The following is a 10,778-nucleotide window of genomic DNA, read 5'->3' as shown; positions in this document are numbered from 1 at the left end:
ATGGACAAGAATCAAGTCCCACCGTAGGGTGGGAAAAGAATACCAGGTAAAGAATAATGCAACATACATACTATCATCAGATCACACCTTAGGGTGGAGTACAATGACTAATTAGGGTACAATCAGTAACCCAAGAGCCTGGCATCTAAGAGTCACAGAAAAACAGTACAGAATCTTGTGCTGGACCATCAAGACAATTTACTGGGCACTTGCCTCAGATGGGACTGTCCAGGCTGAATCTCTGATACCCCCTAGGTTACCAGCCGTAAAAGGTATGATTCCAGAATGCAGAGCCAGAAGAATTTCCTTTCAGCACGGTGACATCACTTCGAAATAAATCAAAAAGCCTTTCTCCAGGTGAGGGAGGAATGTTATTTTATGGCAGAAATCCCGGGATCAAGGAGTCGTGGACCAACATTCTATTACCAGAAGCTTAACCCTGGCACCTGACATCTAATACCATCTCAGACTGGCAGGGGTGACTCCAGAACACTGATTCAGGAGGAAGGTCTGAGCCACACCTGCTTGGCTCCCAAAATAAACACAAGAACAAAACGGAGAACAAAGTGCAGAGACCGGGGCCCCTGAAGGAGTGCCAGCAGCCACCCCCTCTCCAGTTCCTGCCTGAAACATCTGAGTCCCCCGCTCCTGGGGGCCTCGCACGCCTTCCCTTCCCCCGTCCTTCTCGGAGCCCACACGGCCCCTTACCTGGGGGCGGGACGTTAGCAGGGGAGACCCCATCTCCTCCAGCCTGGCTGATTCCGACGGCGCAGCGGCAAGGCCAAGTCCTGGAGAAAAGTCGCCGTCCTGAGCAGCCCAGAGGAGCACAGCCCCTGCCCGGCTGCTGCCCGCCGGGTGTCGCTGATCGCCGCCCCGATCGGCACCTGGAACCCGGCGCCCACCCCCGGCGCCTTCGCCCACGTGGCGCGCTGTCCGCGAGATCGATGTGACGTCCGCGAGATCACCGTGACGTCCGCGACGCGCCCGAGTTTCCGGACTGAGCCCGACTTTTCCCGCCGACTCGGCTTCGGGGCGGGCGTCGGGGGCGGGGCCTCGGTCCGACTCCGACGCGCAGGCGCCCGAAGCCCGCGGCCGCCGGCTCACAGCGTGGGAGACGGGAGGCGGCGGAAGCAGAAGCCGGCCCCGGGCAAACGCGGCGCCGCTTCAGGGCTCCGAGCACGGCGCTGGTCGGCAGCGGGCTTCCTGCTCCGGGGAGTGAGCACTGCGCGCAGAGCCCGCCCGGGGTCCCACTGCGGAAAGCCAGGACGAGGACCCCGGGGAGGGAGGGGGAGAGGGAGACAGAGAAAGAGACACGGAGAGAGAGACGGAGCGAGAGAGAGCGAGGACCCGGAAGCGACGGCCACGGGCGCTTCCTGCCCCGCGCCTGGGCGTGTCGTCGCGCTGCTTCCGCCGGCTCCTTAAAGGGAACCCCTGAACATTGCCAAAATCATATTTACAGAGATCTCACTATTGCTGAAACACACACACACACACACACACACACTAAAACATCAATGACTTTCTCCTTTGAATTTTTTTTATATACTTTTGGGATCCCCACCAAGCCATCCTCATATTTACTCTGGCTGTGTGCTCACGAATCACACTTGGTAGTACTATTTACAATAGCCATGATCTGGAAACAACCCAATTGCCCATGATCAGATGAATGGATAAAGAATCTTTTGGGTACATAGATGCACTGGAATTCCATGTAGCGCTGTTAGGAAAAATAAAGTCATGACATTTGTCTATACATGGAAGGACATGGAGAGTATTATGCTGAGTGAAATGTGTCCTAGGAAACAGAACAGACATAGAAGAATCTCACTCACTTGTGGGATATGAAAAATAATAGATCATATGTTCCGGCGTATAAGACGACTTTTGAAACACAAAAAAAGTCAACAGAAAATCGGGGGTCACATTATACGCCGAGTATATCCTGAAAAATGTTTCAATATGCCGCTCAACGAAAATTGTCTGAATATTGCCACAAAACGAACTTTCCAACTCGATCCTGCACCAATCACTGCCAGGCTGCTCGGACTGCCTCTCTAACTCAGCCAATCCAAGCAGGCTTTTGATGCATGCAAATTAGACAATGTTCTGGTCCCGAATCTACACAGTCAAAAACCTGCTCAGATGGGCAAGAGTCAGAGAGGAAGAGAGGAAGTCGTCTTATACGCCAGCAAATACGGTAGTATAGCTGGGATATCCAGAGACAATAGAGATGAAAATCAGGAGAACCGGTCATTGGTAAGAAGCTTGCCATAAAGTTAGGGTACAGAAGGGACCACTCTGCCAGTGACAATAATAGTTGAAACTTAACACTCTGCACACGAACTATGTGCTAAAATGAAATGAAATGATATGCACAGTTTCCCCTCACTCTTGCACTCTGTTGCAAGTCAGTCCTTTATAGGGCTGACTGATGGAGGGATGGAGGATGAGATCGTTCTCCTCCAGCTCAGAGCACGCACGCATTGGCCACCCTGTTCAGCTGGCAGTTCTGAGGTGAATGCAGCAGGTATAAAGCTATCAGGTAGTCAGGCTTCAGAAGATATCAGCTTTATTCAGTGGACAAGGCTGAAGCCAAAAGTCCCAGAATCAATCCTCCCAGAAAAAGCCCCTGCCTTCCACAGACCCTTGCTTTTATACATCAGAATCAGGTACCACCCTATGGTGGGAGCAGAATCAGGTACCACCCTGGGTAGGGAGTAGAATGCCAGGTCACACCCTAGGGTAGTGCACAATCACCGGATCAGGTTAGGGTCAGTAACATAATAATCCCATTGAAATGTTTACATACACAACAATTCCCCCATTTTAGTAAACAAACAGTAATAATATACACAAGTAAGTAATATTGTCTATAATTATTAAAGGAAAACTGAGCAATAATAAAAGAGCGGCTGTTTGCATAAGTGCATCACAGAAAAATGTAAAGAAAAACTTCTAACCTAAGCACAGGGTGTCTAAATCCAGAAACGTGTCAAGGAATCAACTACAAGCTTCAGAGATGATAGATCTACGATGTACAAGATGAAGAATTCCAAGTAATTTTTCCTTGGAAAAGCAGATGGAGAATCTGAAATTCAATGATCAAGAATCTAGTAGGCGATGGGGAGCTCCCAGGGCAATTAGAAAGCCCAATTGTAATTCATAGACAGAGGTCCTTCGAAGAGACGCCAGAAAAGCTGTGTAGCAGGCAAGAAGAAGCACATTTTCCATACATTCTAGGTAGACCAGAAAGCAGTGAATTAGGCCCTGATTTTGGAGGAAAAGGCACACACCCACTGCACAATGGGGTGGGGGACACTGTAATGATGATAAATAGGTATCTGAACTTAATCCAAGTTCTTAGTCCAGGCAGAAGTCCACATGAGGTCCGAAATTGATGTACCAAGTATGGCCGATTATTTATAGATGGGAGCTTAAGTCACAAACCAGAATAAAATGTTTAAGGCAGAGAACCTCCCTGTGTAAACAAACAACATGAGGATCCATCCAAAATAGATAGAACCTCCTTTTAAGCCTAGTATTTTTGCCTATGATGTGCCCACGCAAAAAAAAACCGAGAACAGACAAAAATATCATTTAGGAAATTATAGACAACAATATCTAACCCACTAACCTAAAGTCAAGAAAGCAAAATCCTAATGTAATGCAACATCAGTTCCTAAGATTAAAAACTAAAATGGAAAAACATTAATTAAAATAGTCAAAAGAAGTGTAGTATAAAATTCAAAGAAAATTACAAAAGGTGAAATTTCTACAGAGTCCAACACCAATCTGTAAAGATGAGGGGTCTGAAACTCCGAAAAGTCCGACCAAAGACACTTGATGAGTCTGGAAAAGCAGGTTGCAACTTGGTACAGGGTAAAAACTCCAACAGTCAAGAATTTCTTCCTCAGGCTGAGATCAGGAGGCCTGTAGTTGTGGGTGAAGGAGATGATTTGCACATGTGAAGGGATTCCTGAATATTAAATGTTAAGGACAAGAAAGAGAGAGGGAGTGTTTCTGAATACCTGAAGGTCTCCTCAGAGGCCTAGGGAGCGCACCCCAAAAAAACCTGCATTTTGAAGCTGCCCAGTGCTAAATTCTGCTGAGGGTCACCATCCAATAAGCTGAGCTCTCTGGCCTGCGGAGGCTCCACCCTGCTGTGCCTTTGTTCACTCTGAGGACTTCAAGGGAAACTTCTCCTGTGCCTGTCTGCTTGTGTTTCTGAATACCTGAAGGTCTCCTCAGAGGCCTGGGGAGTGCACCCCCCAAAAATGTCAACCAGAGGCAGCAGAAGAGTGCAGCCACTTTGCTTTGTGGCTGCACGCTCTTTCTAACCAATGAACCCCAACACAACATGCAGGAAAAACCACACTACAAGCATGACAATGGGGAAACCTCGCAGGCAAACACCATGCACAGAGAATGAAGACGAAAGCTCGGATGACCTAATAAATTCCAACCACCTGATTAACCTCTAGGATAAGGAACTTAAAATAGCAATATGGAAGATGTTTGAAGAACTCAAAGAAAGCATAGATCGATCTGAACAGAACACAAAGACAGAAATCAGAAAAGTCCAAACTGGGGCCAGGAAGGTGGCACTAGAGGTAAGGTGTCTGACTTGCAAGCGCTAGCATAGGATGGACCACGGTTTGATCCCCCGGCATCCCATATGGTCCCCCCAAGCCAGGAGTGATTTCTGAGCGCATAGCCAGGAGTAACCCCTGAGTGTCAAACGGGTGTGGCCCCCCCCCAAAAAAAAAGTCCAAACTGAAATAACAGGTCTGAAAAACACGGTAGCTCAACTGAAAACCGCAATGGATGGCCTCGCCAGCAGGGTAATAGCAGCTGAGGAGAGAATCGGAGTACTGGAAGATGTGATGCAGAAAAACTCAACACAACAGAAGAAATTGGAAAAGAACCTTAAGACAAATGAACAGGCAATGGAAAATGTACTCAAGGAATGCAAACAGATAAAAATAGAAGTCTTTGATAAACTCAACAGAAACAACATAAGAATCATTGGAGTCCCAGAGACCCAGGTAGGAGATCTCCAAGAAGAATCAACTGTCAAAGACATCATCAAAGAGATACTCCCAGTGTTAAAGACTACATGCAATCAAATCCTGCATGCCCGAAGAGTACCAGCTAAAAGAGACCCAAAGAAAAACACCCAAGACACATCCTCGTTACAATGACAAATTCCACAGATAGAGATAGAATACTGAAAGCAGCAAGATCAAAAAGGGAAATTACATTCAAAGGAGCTTCCCTAAGACTTATAGCAGACATGTCACAAGAAACTCTCAAGGCCAGACACAGTGGTGGGATATTGTGACAAGACTGAATAAAATGGATGCCTCACCGAGAATATTGCACCCAGCCCGACTCACATTCAGGTTTGAAGGAAGAATACATAGCTTCATGGATAAAACAACAGCTCAGAAACTTCACAGATGATAAACCCGCCTTAAAGGAAAAACTGACAGGTCTACTCTAAGACAAGGGAGACGAACAAACACAGCAAACTTATCTACAAAGATGATATTAAATCCTATGACAATAATCTCCCTCAATGTCAATGAACTAAATTCACCAATTAAAAGACAGAGTGACAAAATGGGTCAAAAAGATGAATCCAACCTTCTGCTGCCTACAAGAAACACATCTGAATAGTTAGAACAAACATAGACTCAAAATCAAAGGCTGGAGGAAAATCATCCAAGCAAACAACACCCTCAAAAATGCTGGGGTGGCCATATTAATATCTGATGATGCCAACTTTATGCTCAGAAAAGTGGTAAAGGACAAAGATAGACACTATGTACTAATCAAGGGATATGTGCAACAGGAAGAAATCAGACTATTAAACATATATGCACCCAATGAGAGACCAGCAAATTATCTAATACAATTACTGATAAATATGAAAGAAGACATCAATAATAACACAATAATTGTGGGAGACCTCAACACTTGATAGATCAACCAGACTGAAACCCAACAAAAACATACTAGCCCTGAAAAGAGTAATGGAAGAAAGAGGACTAGTAGATATATAGAGGACACTCTATCCCAAAAAACCTGGATACACATTCTTCTTCAATGTACATGGGTCATTCTCCAGAATAAACTACATGCTGACACATAAAACATACCTCCATTAAATCAAGAGGATAGAAATCTTGCAGGCTACCTTTGCTGACCACAAGGGTCTGAAATTAGATGTGAACTACAAAGCCACACAGAAGAAAAACTTTAACAATTGGAAATTAAACACCCTGCTACTGAACAATCAGTGGGTCCGAGATGAAATCAAAAAGGAAATCAAAACTTTCCTGGAAACAAATGATAATGAAGACACAAACTGCCAGAATCTATAGGACATAGCAAAAGCGATCCTGAGAGGAAAATTTATAGCTCTACAAGCACACATCAGGAAGGAAGAAGGGGCATACCTGAATAACTTAATGACACAGCTCACAAAATTAGAAAATGACCAACAAAAGGAACCAAAAATAGGGAGACAGAAGGAAATAACAAAGCTGAAAGCAGAACTCAATGAAGTGGAAAACCAAAAAACAATCCGAAAGATCAACGAAAGCAGAAGTTGCTTCTTTGAAAAAAATAAACAAGATTGTTAGACCATTGGAAAAACTCACAAAGAAAGAGAGTGAGAGAGAAAATTGATAACCCGTATTAGAAATGAAAAGAGGGAGATCAAGACAGATATTACAGAGATCCAAAGGGTAATCAGAGACTACTTTGAGAAACTTTATGCAATTAAACATGAGAACCTAGAAGAAATTGAAAAATTCTTGGACACATATAACCTTCCACATTTAAGTAAGGAGAATGTAGCATATCTAAATACCCCCAACACTACTGAGGAAATTGAAACTGTAATCAAACATCTGCCCAAAAACAAAACCCCAGGCCCAGATGAATTTCCTAATGAATTTTTTCAAATCTTTCAAGAGGAGCTACTACCAATCCTAGCCAGGCTCTTCCATGAAATTGAAAAAGGGGAACACTCCCAAACAGCATGTATGAAGCCAACATCACCTTGATACCAAAACCAGACAGAGATGCTGCCAAAAAAGAAAATTACAACCAAAATCCCTGATGAATGCTGATGCAAAGATCTTCAACAAAATCCTGGCAAATAGGATCCAATGCATCATCAAGAAGATCATACACTTCGACCAAGTAGGTTTCATTCATCTCAGGAATGCAAGGATGGTTTAACATCCGTAAATCTATCAACATCATATACAACATCAACAAGAAGAAAAATAAAAATCACATGATCATATCAATAGACGCAGAGAAAGCATTTGATAAGGTCCAACACCCATTCTTGATCGAAACTCTCAGCAAGATGGGAATGGAAGGAACCTATCTCAATCTAGTTGAAGCCATCTACCACAAGCCAATGGCAAATATTATCCTCAATAGAGAAAAACTAAAAGCCTTTCCTCTAAATTCTGGTACAAGACAAGGCTGTCTGCTCTCACCACTCCTCTTCAACATAGTACTGGAAATTCTTGCTATAGTGATCAGGCAAGAAAAAGATATCAAGGGAATCCAGATAGGAAAAGAAGTCAAGCTCTCGTTGTTTGCAGATGATATGATACTCTACTTAGAAAACCCTAAAGGCTCTACCATAAAGCTTCTAGAAAAATAGACTCATAATGCAAAGTGGCAGACTACAAAATTAACACACAGAAATCAATGGTCTTTTTATACACCAATAATGAAAGGGAAGAGAAGGAAGTCAAGAAGGCAATTCCATTCATATTAGTGCCACACAAACTCAAATATCTTGAAGTCAAATTGACCAAAGATGTGAAGGACCTATACAAAGAAAACTATAAAGCCCTGCTGCAAGAAATAGAGAGTACACACAGAAATGGAAACACATACCCTGCTCATGGATTGGCAGGATTAACATAATTAAAATGGCAATACTCCCCAAAGCATTATACAGATTTAATGCGATCCCCTTAAAAATATCCATGATGGGCCCGGAGAGATAGCACAGTGGCGTTTGCCTTGCAAGCAGCTGATGCAGGACCAAAGGTGGTTGGTTCGAATCCTGGTGTCCCATATGGTCCCCCGTGCCTGCCAGGAGCTATTTCTCAGCAGACAGCCAGGAGTAACCCCGGAGTACTGCCGGATGTGGCCCAAAAACCAAAAAAAAAAAAAATATCCATGACATTCTTCAAGGAAGTGCATCAAACACTTATGAAGTTCATCTGGAACAATAAACACCCTTGAATAGCTAAAGCACTCCTATGGAAAAGGAAAATGGAAGGCATTACTTTCCTCAACTTTAAACTGTACTACAAAGCAATAGTTATCAAAACAGCATGGTATTGGGATAAAGACAGACCCTCAGATCAGTGTAATAGGCTTGAGTTCTCAGACATTGTCCCCCAGACTACAATCACCTAATTTTTGACAAAGGAGCAAGAAATCCTAAGTGGAGCAGGGAAAACCTCTTCAACAAGTGGTGCTGGCAGAACTGGTTAGCCACTTGCAAAAAAGCGAACATAGACCCCCCAGTTAACATCATGTACGGAGGTAAAATCCAAATGGATTAAAGACCTCGATATCAGACCTGATACCATAAGGTATATAGAACAACACATCAGTAAAATACTCCATGACATTGAGACTAAAGGCATCTTCAAGGAGGAAACTGCACTTTCCAAACATGTGGAAGCAGAGATCAACAGATGGGAATACATTAAACTGAGAAGCTTCTGCACCTCAAAAGAAATAGTGCCCAGGATACAAGAGCCACCCGCCAAGTGGGAGAAACTATTCACCCAACACCCTTCAAATAAGGGGCTAATATCCAAAATATACAGGGCACTGACAGAACTTTACAAAAAAATCTAATCCCATCAAAAAATGGGGAGAAGAAATGAACAGACGCTTTGATAAAAAAGAAATACAAATGGCCAAAAGGCACATGAATAAATGCTCCTCATCACTAATCATCAGGGAGATGCAAATCAAAACAATGGTAAGATACCACCTCAAACCAGAGAGATTGCCCCACATTACAAAGAATGAGAACAATCAGTGCTGGCGGGTATGTGGAGAGAAAGGAACTCTTATCCACTGCTGGTGGGAATGCCGTCTAGTTCAACCTCTATGGAAAGCGATATGGAGAGTCATTTGACCCAGTTATTCCACTCCTAGGGATATACCCTAAGAACACAGGAATAAAATACAAAAACCCCTTTCTCACACCTACATTTATTGCAGCACTATTCACAATAGCCAGACTCTGGAAACAACCAAGATGCCCTTCAACAGACGAATGGTTAAAGAAATTGTGGTACGTATACACAATGGTATATTATGCAGCCGTCAGGAGAGATGAAGTCATAAAATTTTCCTATACGTGGATGGACATAGAGTCTATCATGCTGAGTGAAATAAGTCAGAGGGAGAGAGAGAGATGCAGAATAGTCTCACTCATCTATGGGGTTTAAGAAAAATAAAAGTCATTTTTGCAACAATCCTTAGAGACAATGAGAAGAGGGCTGGAACTTCCCTCTCACTTCATGAAGCTCACTACAAAGAGTGATGAGTGCAGTTATAGAAATAACTACACAGGGCCCGGAGAGATAGCACAGTGGTGTTTGACTTGCAAGCAGCCGATCCAGGACCAAAGGTGGTTGGTTCGAATCCTGGTGTCCCATATGGTCCCCCATGCCTGCCAGGAGCTATTTCTGAGCAGATAGCCAGGAGTAATCCCTGAGCACCGCTGGGTGTGGCCCAGAAAAAAAAAAGAAAGAAAGAAAGAAATCACTCTAGGGGCCGGAGAGATAGCATGGAGGTAAGGCATTTGCCTTTCATGAGGAGGTCATTGGTTTGAATCCCGGCGCCCCATATGGTCCCCCGTGCCTGCCAGGAGCAATTTCTGAGCCTGGAGCCAGGAATAACCCCTGAGCACTGCCGGGTGTGACCCAAAAACCACAAAAAAAGAAAAGAAAAGAAAAGAAATAACTACACAGAGAACTACCACAATCATGTGAATGAATGAGGGAACTGGAAAGCCTGTCTGGAGTACAGGTGGGGGTGGGGTGGGATGGAGGGAGATTTGGGACATTGGTTGTGGGAATGTTGCTCTGGTGAAGGGGGTGTTCTTTACATGACTGAAACCTAATTACAATCTATATGTAATCAAGATGTTTAAATAAAGGAAAAAAGAAAGAGAGGGAAGAATAAGGAAGACTAAATTGGGAAAGATATAGTTAGGGAAAGAGGAACTATATACAAAATATGCAAAACAGACAGACACAGAACAAGGCATACATATACAAACTTCACAACAAATATGGTCATAACACTCACTCATACTTATCAAAAAATATTTGTTGGAAAGGATCCAAAATAGAGCAAAAGAAAAAATTCAGCTGAATATACAAAAAGTGCTTAAACATGTAATAGCCAACAAACTGTTTAGATGAATAATTTCAAATTCAAAAAATATTTTTATGACAGAGCAGAGCAGATGTGAAAGAAAATTTTATGCACAGTACAAACATGGAAAACTCTACTGTAAGTGTATAACAGTATGTATACAAAGTTACTGTATAACAGTAACTCTCTGATAGTCAATCATAGGTGAGAAGCACTGTGAAGAGAGTAAACCTAAAAAGTATCGTTATGTCAGTATTATGAATTCATTTCCATCTTACGACCTAAACTGAGGGAAATAAAGCAATGATGTTAGATTAGAAAGAGTGAAA

This window comes from Suncus etruscus, chromosome 8 (assembly GCF_024139225.1).
Source record: "Suncus etruscus isolate mSunEtr1 chromosome 8, mSunEtr1.pri.cur, whole genome shotgun sequence".
NCBI lineage: Eukaryota > Metazoa > Chordata > Mammalia > Eulipotyphla > Soricidae > Suncus > Suncus etruscus.
Note: the sequence above shows the minus strand (reverse complement) of the source record.